Here is a 9,878-nt window from a genome sequence, read left to right as displayed (position 1 = left end):
GATGATTTCGGTAGCTAGGATTGTAGGTGTTGGAGTATGGGTTATTTTGCTTATAGGTTTGAAAAGCATTAACTTGCTCCATCGAGCTCCTGCAATCTTGCTCATAATGTCCTACACTTCCACAATTTTCACAAAAAGCATCATTAGAGTTATTAGCAACAACAGAAACATTAGCAACAGAGTTAGGGATATTAGTACTAAGGTTATCTGATTTCTGGCAAATAGAAGTAAGCCGAGCCTGCAAAAGGGATACTGAATCAACGTGGTGTTTGCCCTTATTTGCATAGCCTCTAGAATTCCCATATTGGGAATTATGTATCGCTATATCTTCAATAACCTGACCTGCATCATCAACATTAAGATTCATAAATCTACCACTAGCTGCGGAGTCTAGAATTGTTCTAGATGCATTCCCTAATCCGTTGTAAAAAGCTTGAATTAACTGCCACTTTACCAAGTTATGGTGGGGACACTCCCTCTGCAGATCCTTGAACCTCTCCCAAGCCTCATATAATGCTTCACCTGGCTCCTGGGCAAAGTTCTGAATGACACTTCTTAGTAAAGCTATTTTCTCTACAGGGTAATATTTGTTATAAAAATTTAAAGTAAGAGTCTCCCAGTCAGTAATACCAAGTGCAGTTCTATTCAAACCATTAAACCACAATTTAGCTTTTCCACATAAAGAAAAGGGAAAGAGAATCTCCCTGATCTGGTCCTGCGTTACCCCATTCTACCGAATAGTATTGCAGTATTGACAGAAATCTGCAATGTGAAGATTAGGATCTTCACCCTTAGCTCCACTGAATTGCTTTCTTTCTATTATCGTTATGAACTGGGGCTTGATTTCGAACTGGACTCCCGCGAGATCTGGTCTGGGGGAAAGGTGTGGAAAATCCGTCAGGGACGGTTGCGAATAATCGCTGAGCTTCTTAGGAGCAGTCATCTCTGATTCTGAATATGAAGGAATTTCCGAATCACTAAATTAGGTGGCGAATCTCTAGGAATGTCGTTACTCCCAGAACCCGCCAGGATTTGTCTATAAAGATTCTTCTGTCTATGGAAAGAGCGCTCGATCTCAGGATCGAATGGAATGTAACCTGATCTGGAACACCTGGGCATAAACAGAGAACTAAAAAGACAAATATGAGAACTTCCTCAAAGAACTAATGTCCTTTGAGGCAAAAGAAAAAATAATCTAGACTACGAAAACAATTAGAAATAAAAAAAAAACCGTCTCCCCGGCAACGGCATCAAATTTTGACAGGGTAAAGTCGTATCCCCTAATAAAAAATATTACCTAAATCCTCTAACTAAAGTAGATAGGGAAGAAGGGTCGAACCACAGGGAAACAAGTCAATTTATTCCTAATTAATTAAAAGTAATCTAAATTATTAAGTAATACTTTGTTGTTATTAAAGATCTATACTACGAAGAATATGAGCAGGGAGAATAAAATAGGAGAAATCAAATATTAAAAGACCTAGGGCACAGGTTCACTAATAAATAACATTCCAAGGTAAAACATAATAATCAACCATTAACGCATCAATCAATCAGATCATAAAGGGCTTTCGCTACGTATTACAATCACATATTTAATTTACCGGCATTAAATCTCATCTCTCGAATCTCAACTTAACCATTTATAAATTAGTCTGCCTATTGAAACTAAGCCTAAACATTAATTCTCATCTCTCGAATCTCGAATCAATATTGCCAAACTCATACAATTAAACCAGGCCTAATCTAATTGCATAACATTAAATCAATCAATAGGAAATTAATTAAGCATTAACAATCAGCAATCATAATTTACCCCTTCATATTATTTATTAGATCCCCATAAACCCTAGAAAGTAAACTACTCAGACATGATTAGAAATAAACTAAACAAAGCAATTAAACTAGTCATAAGGAATTGAAGGAATAAAAATACTGAAATTAATAAAATATAAATCGTACAGAATCGACAGAATTACAAACGGAGTTTAAGAACAAGAGAAAGAGTAAAGGTTTAGAGAGAGAAAATCTAAGTAGAGAGAGAAAAGTAGTAAGAGTGTGCCAAAGAAAAAATCCTAAACTTACTAAATTAAATTACATAAATACTCAGCAAGAAAATTCTACGCTAAACGAAACTAATCAGAGCTTAAACAAACCCCCTAAAACTCGCGCCCGGTAGAATGCTCTAAAAGTGCAATTTTCTACAAAACTCAACCAAAACTACAAAAATACTAGAAAACACCAGGCCAATTAGTAATAAAAGTGGCTCGAAAGAGCCAAAAACACTACTAATTATGACCAAGGGATGGGGGTAAATCACTATATAAAATGGACATATCAGTGGTCGATGGGGGTTGCGGTAGGAAGGAAAAAGAATGTGATTGGTCGTGTTGGTGGTGGGTGGGGGCTACGGCAGGAAGGACGAAGGAGCGAGAGATCGAGAGTGTTGGTTGTGTGCTTCAAAGTAGTGGATGTAGTTGCTATTATTAAGTTTAATCAGTATGTGGGGGTGTTTAATTTAGCATATTATTAGGAGTCATTGTTAGTGGGACTAGGTTTTATTTGTTGGACGTGGGTTTACTCCCTTAGTTTAGGGAAGTAGTTGTCATTAATTTTCTTATATATTTGCTCTTGTACTTTGTTATTAAAAGGCATAATGAAAATATATCAGTTTGTTGGATGTTAGATATATATAAGCCAATAAGAGGAGTATATAAACCAACAAAATATACATATAAGCCAACAAGAGAAGTGTATCAGCCAACAAAAGATACATATAAGCCAACAAGAGGAGTATATAAGCCAACAAAAGATACATATAAGCCAACAAGAGGAGTATATCAGCCAACAAAAGATACATATAAGCCAACAAGAGGATTACATCAGCTAACAAAAGATACATATAAACCAACAAGAGGAGTACATCAGCCAACAAAAGTTACATATAAGCCAACAAGAGGAGTACATCAGCCAACAAAAGTTACATATAAGCCAACAGAAGGAACATATCAGCCAACAAATGAAGTGTATCAGCCAACAAATAAAGTGTATCAGCCAACAAAAAGCAACAGGGAAGCCAACAAAATGAACATATCAGCTAACAAAATCACATGCCAACAATTAAAATATACATATCAGCTAACAAAATAAATATATCAGCCAACTAAAGAAATATATAAGCCAAATTATGTCTGATATCAGCCAACAAAAGAAAAGAAAAACATATCAGCCAACAAAAGAAATACATTAGCCAATCCAAAAACCATATCAGCCAACAAATGAATCATATCAACCAACACATAAAACATATCAGCCAACGAGTAAAATATATCAGCTAAGCCTTCCACACAAAACCAATTGGGTGTTGGTGTAGTGGTAATTAGGACTACACTTGGCAGGCTGGACTTATGTTTGATTTCCCGCAACAACAATTAGGAGGGGACTGGAATCTAACCACTCATAACTAATAAAGGGTAAAAAGGGTGGAACAAAAAAAAAAAAAAAATAATTTCTTCTCCATTATATCTCTCTCTCTCCTCTTTCAATCTTAGTCTCCATATTCATCTTTTTTATCTTTACAATTTTCAAATGCTGACTTTTTTTTAATAGTATCACTTTTTTATTGGCAAATTACTACTTTTTTTTTTTTTTTTTTTTTTATTATGTCTCTCTCCTCTCAAGTTCCCTACATATACCCACTACTAATTTGCATATTTTATTTTTTCATTTTCACATTAATTACTTTTCAATAAAATATATATAATTTTTTAATACCCCAACTATCCACCAACCTTATATTATATTATAGTCAATTATATACGTTGGTCAAAAAGTAAATTATAGTCAAAGTGTTCGCATTGGTGGACAATATCAAATGGGGGAACTAAAAATTCATGAGATTTGGTAAGTTGGATAGTTTTTTAGTTGCCACACATAAGAAAAAATGGAGGAAGTGAAAATTTGTGGGAATTTTCATTTCACACAAAACGTGGTAAATAATCCTACAAAATTCATGTGAATTTTTAAATTCACACAATGCTAACCAAACAAGTTTAGGAAAATCCTAGGAATTTCATTACGAAAAAAGCTTTCATGAAATGCAATTTCTTATGGGAATTAAGTTCCCATGTCAAACAAACGACGCGAGACCTTTAAATACGGAGAAATTGATGGCGGATATATGTTTGTGCGAGAGGATTTACGGTTGTCAAGCTGTCAGCGACTAGGTCTGATTTGCAGGGGCTTGGGTCGAGGCTTGAGGCTGTCGAGGCTTGAAGATGGTTTGTCTGGTGGGCAGCCGTGGTGATAGTGATGGCCATGGAGGGTCATGGAGATGAGAGGGGAAAATTAAATGGTGGGCCCCACTAACGAATTTATTGATGGAATTCGTTAAGTAGTGGCGAAATTCAATTTTTAGTTTTTTTTGTGTTAAAAAAATAATTTTAGAAGTTTGTATGTTAAAACACAATTTGGGGTTTTTTTTTTTATTTTTTTATTTTTTATTTTTATTTTTGGGTGGTAAAAGTAAAAATATCTTAATACTGGTGTTGTTTATAAAAATTGTGGAATATATTGATATTGGAGCTCCTCAAGCAAGTATGAATTGTTTCTTCTATTTCTTTTTATCAGTAACAATATAAGATAGTTGCAATTCTTTCCTCGGATAAACATGTATTAACACAAACAACCAACTTATTAATAACTTTTCTCAGAGTAGCCTATACTTCCAACTATTGAAAAACTTAAACGTTGTTATAATATACTTCACTAAACACAAAAGGTATATGTTGTTACAATATACTTCACTAAACACAAGAGGAAGTACTAATGTAGTGTTGTTATGCATTTGCAAATGCATAACAAATACTAAAATATTAAACGTCACGTGGAAAAGAGAGAAAGGAAGAAAAAGAAAGATGTGTGGGACCACTTCTAATTGTACCACTCAAAGTTTATATATCATTAATTATTTAATGATACTATATATGCACGTAGTTAGTACCATTGAATGCATATATAGTACCACTGAATGCATGAATATATAGTATCACTGAATGCATACATAGTACCATTGAAATATTCAATGGTACTATTTGATTACCCAATGATACTATTGATCACTCAATGGTACTACTCTAAAATCAAAATATACATTACGTGCAATTATATTCTTACTCCTCGTCATGCAATTGTTCTTGCATCGGGACTCTCTTTAAACAAGCTCCTAAACACAAAAGGTATATATCCAACCCTAAATTGGTAAAGTTTCCACATGTATTGGACACAACCATACCACATCACATCTATAATTGGTAGACCTCCTCAGTCATATTGCGTATCTCTTTCAATCACCAACCACCTATCAATTGTGACTAAAATTTAAACGTTTTTCGTTCTTACTATTTCTTGCATTATTGTATTTTCATAAAACTAATCTCTCTGTCACGTTTTCAATGATAAAAAAATTTGCAACTTTAACAGTTGGAATTCATGCTAATAGTAATTCTATCTACTTTTGCTACTAAATGATTGAAGGTCATGCGAGTATATATACTAATTATTTTAAGTGAAATTCTTAATTCATATGACCAAAGAATAAGAATAGTGATTTGAACAGAAAATTATAAAGAAAAAGGAAAGATAGCCCCCACAGGTGATTCCAGTTTAATTTAATTTCTCTAGGGCTTTAAACTTTCTGAGGTGAATATCTAAGTGTTAAAGAAGTGATTTTTTTTTTTTTTTTTTTTTTTTTTTTTTACAATAGATTTCCATCATATATCATTTGTTTTTTAGAAGGTATTTTTTAACGTGCTCATGCACACACGATAAGACATAAACAATTCCGTATCTATATAATTATACTAACAAATAAAATAAAAAATCTTCCTTTAACTATTATATTCAATTGATGATTCTCAATAATTTCCCTATAGGGTACACCATTCACCTATTTAATCCTTTTATTAGAGCATTTCTTTATATTAGGCAACAAATCTACAAAAATATATATTAAATTTTGTGTCCATGGGCCGGGGTCATATTAAACAAACCGTTTTTCATTATTTAGATGTACTTTATCTACCTCATATTGGATGGTGGCAAATTTATTTAAATTTACAAGACTTAATTAGAAATACTTTGTTCCACTTCTTCCCATCAATTGAACTTAAGCCTTGTAAGGTTTCCTCACCTCATAATAAATAACTAACAAAGAAAAACACACACTATGACCAAAACGATTAGATGTGCTTCTTGCTAATTTTCAGTGCATTATTTCTCATGCATGTCATTGTCATGAGTGACAATAGTCTCCATCATCGATCATAAAAGAAAAAATTATATCTCTTTGTGTAATCAAGATAGGCGGATTAAAAATAAGAAAAATAAACAAAGTGACAAAAAAAATTATTTGTGGAACACTCATGCACTTACAATTTTTCTCTTGGGGAAATTCTCAACGATAACCTCCAACTTCTGATATGGACACATGGTGACCCTCTTAAAAATGAATTATACAAAACGATCTTATCTAAGAGTTTTATCCTATTTATAACCTTAATTCATTAAATAGTGAATTAAAATTAACTATGTGTAAGGAACATTTCAAACTCAACTTTGAGCCCCATTGTGATAATGCATTTAAGCATTGTAGCGTCCAAAGGAAGGAAGTTAGAGATAAAAGAGCCGCCAACAAGTTTTAGGAAATTGTAAACTGTTCAACGGTGTGAAGGTTACACCCCATTTACAATTACGGAGATCGCTAACTCCATAGTGGTCCGGAACCGTGACTCGATATTTGGGGATGATGGTACAAATCCAACCTAAAAGAGATTGAACCCGCCCTAAATTGGTCTCTTCTTATTTCTTATGATATTCATGTGCACTTTCCGATCAACATACATACATCAAATTGATCCTAAACATATGTAATGTAAGTTGGTTGATTATTAATGCACAGATAAATCTATTATTGACGATCACTTGAATTAAAATCATATTAGCTTTGCCTAAATTAAATTATTAATTATATTATTAGGCATGATTTCAAGTACAAATTCCCTTTAAACCTGCAAGAAAAGGTGTGATCAAGAATAACAATAATATCATGAATAATCAAGCAACATATAATTGACACAACAATCATCATCATAAAAACATTATTAAAACATGATTAATAATAGCAAGATCCTAGGTATAATACTAAACGGATTAATAACAAATCTTAGCATGTCATTAATAATAAAAATCAAAGCTTTATTATAAATATGATATTAGAAATATGATATTAGCAATATTAGTTTATACCCTAAACATGATACTAGGAATCAAAATCAACATCCTAACATGATACTAGAAATTATAAAAACATTCTAACATGGTACTAGGAATTAAAATAATATTCTAAGCATGATTTCTATATCAAAAGAATAATTGAGTAATCGAATTACTTACTTTGATGCCTCATACCTCTTTCTATCAAAATAATATACACGTTAGTAAACTTCAAGAAAGATAAAATCAAATAAATAAATCAAATAAGAATTGAAAAATATAAATTTGGGACCAAACCCTCAGAAGTATCAACTTTTCACGTCGAGGTCGAAGACATCTTTGAGAGGGGATTAGATGATGATTGTTGGTGATCAAGCTTGTTGATGATTGAAAATAGGGAAAAACGACCTCTATTTATAAGGAAAAACGAGGGTCGAAAGATAAAAAAAGAGTCAGAATCGAACTCGGAGTAAAACTGGCGTTATCGCGATACGATAGACTCAACACAATGCGATATTTCTACCGCGACGCGATAGGTTGATCGCAACGCGATATTTCTATTGCTCAGCGATATTTTAAAGAAGATAGAATCCGTATGGAATTCGACATTCAATCAAATTGGGTTAATCGTATTTTCGTACGTATTCTAATTTTATTAGAATTAAATCATTAAAAAACAATTGTTTTATCCGATAAAAAATTCTTAGTCTTTATCTTTTCAAAAATAGGATAAATTAGAACCTTCTAGAGGATTCTAGAAGCTAATAATAAATCCTAATCGATTTAGGATTGAAAACAACCTCCTAGAAGATTATAGAAGCTTGTAATAAATCCTAATGGGTTTAGGAATGTTGTTAAGGTTAATGGAACCTACACGTGATTATTGGGTCTCAGGTAAGGCTCGGTTTGGGCTCGGTTTAGTATTTTAGCCATAACGTTTTTGTTATAACTCAAATTTGGGCTTATAATATATCGTTGGAAATCTGTTTTCAAACCCCATGCAACTACATAATCATTGGACCCAAATTATGGACCAAAATAAACTGGTTTTGACGTTTTTATAAATAGGATGTGAAATGAATGATTTTAAGGACACGAAATAAATTATCTTGGCTTAAAACATTTTAGGTAAGGTTCGAAATGGTTGGGGCTAAAGGAAAATTCACGAAACTCTTTAACTCTTCACCGAACTCGATAATCAAAGACGTGAAAGATACTCATCATTGGGTTTAGTTTTTGGGGAGACACAATCAGGTGTTTACACTATGGCTAGTTTTTATTTTTATTTTTATTTTTATTTTTTATTTTTTAACAAACACCAACTATGCTCCCACACCACCTCCTCCACCAGCCGGCCACCCTATTCCCCTACCCCTTTACCGTCGACACCTTGGCTTCCCCTCTATCGGTGACTCTAACAAGCCCCACCTCGACCATTACCCACCCTAAACCCAAAACCTTGTCCACGATGCCATGACCTTCTCTCTCTCCTCTTAATGTTCTCCTCCCACCACCAATTGACGACGGGAAAACTAGGTCGTTGTCATGACTAATCTACCTATGGTCAAACAAAATTTGTAGACAATCAACTTAACCAAAATAATAGTATAATGGCAAGTTAAGAGGTCGATCCACTAGGAATGGAAAGTAGATGCTATAGTCTTGTGTCAAGCTATCCCGAAGAATATAGAAATGGTTTGGTTAAGCTAGAATTTAGCAACACGACAAATTTAATACAAGAAATCAATATCACAGACACTAGGGATTAGGATCCATATGCACTCACAATAGACATGCTAATCGGATAGGAGATTGATCAATCAAACATTGCAAGGGAAAATAGTTATTGCGATCAAAAGGACTCGATGTTTCAAAAAAAAAAAAAAAAAAAGGACTCAATAGGCTATTTGCTAGGCGTCAAACTAGGGGTCTCTACGAATGACTAGCTAGGAACATAACAAATCAAGTTCAATCAATAAATGTAATTTCCAAATCAAGGTGTTGTATCAATGGAAAACTACAATGCAATCTAGCTTGAGAATCAAGGTTAGCTACTCCTTAATAAATCAAACACATGCACAATTTCTATCAACCAATTTAATCGCAATATCAAATCAATCAAAATCCCCTAATTAGCTATGATCTATCATTTATGCATGCTTCACCACATCCCTAACAAAAAAACTACTCACTTACACATTGTAAAAATGAAGAACAAAACTAAACAAGTCATCAAAACCACCATTATCATTATAATCAAACCATCAACAATCAAATCAATCAATCTATTTGAAATTCAACAAATTATCAACATCAAACACAAAGATTGGATAAAAGAGTAAGAGATTCTTACAAAACCTTGATCAAAATCAAAGAAAATAAAGATAAAATGTAGCAATCATCAAATCATCAAGTTTCTCTCATTAGAATCTAAGAACAAAAATTCCAAGCATAAAATTTCTCTCTCTAAAACTCTACTTTCAAAATCTAACTCCATGATAAAAAATCTTTCTCTAAAAATCTCACTCTCTACAAAAATAGAAAGAAAATCTATATAAGTAAAGCTAACTAAGGAGAATTTAGTTAGACGTCCTAAAAAGACCCGT

General features: G+C 33.0%; 1 non-coding gene across 1 annotated transcript; it reads left to right on the top strand.

Annotated features, from left to right (window-relative positions):
- Nucleotides 1-455: 455 nt before the first annotated feature.
- Nucleotides 456-562, top strand: LOC145590369 (small nucleolar RNA R71). Its single transcript, XR_014101982.1, has one exon. It is a non-coding gene; the product is annotated as a small nucleolar RNA R71 (small nucleolar RNA).
- The last annotated feature ends 9,316 nt before the right edge of the window (nt 563-9,878 follow it).

This window comes from Chenopodium album, chromosome 17 (genome assembly GCF_948465745.1).
Source record: "Chenopodium album chromosome 17, dcCheAlbu1.1, whole genome shotgun sequence".
NCBI lineage: Eukaryota > Viridiplantae > Streptophyta > Magnoliopsida > Caryophyllales > Amaranthaceae > Chenopodium > Chenopodium album.
The sequence above is the reverse complement of the archived record's forward strand: the minus strand, read 5'-3'. Positions and strand labels throughout refer to the sequence as shown.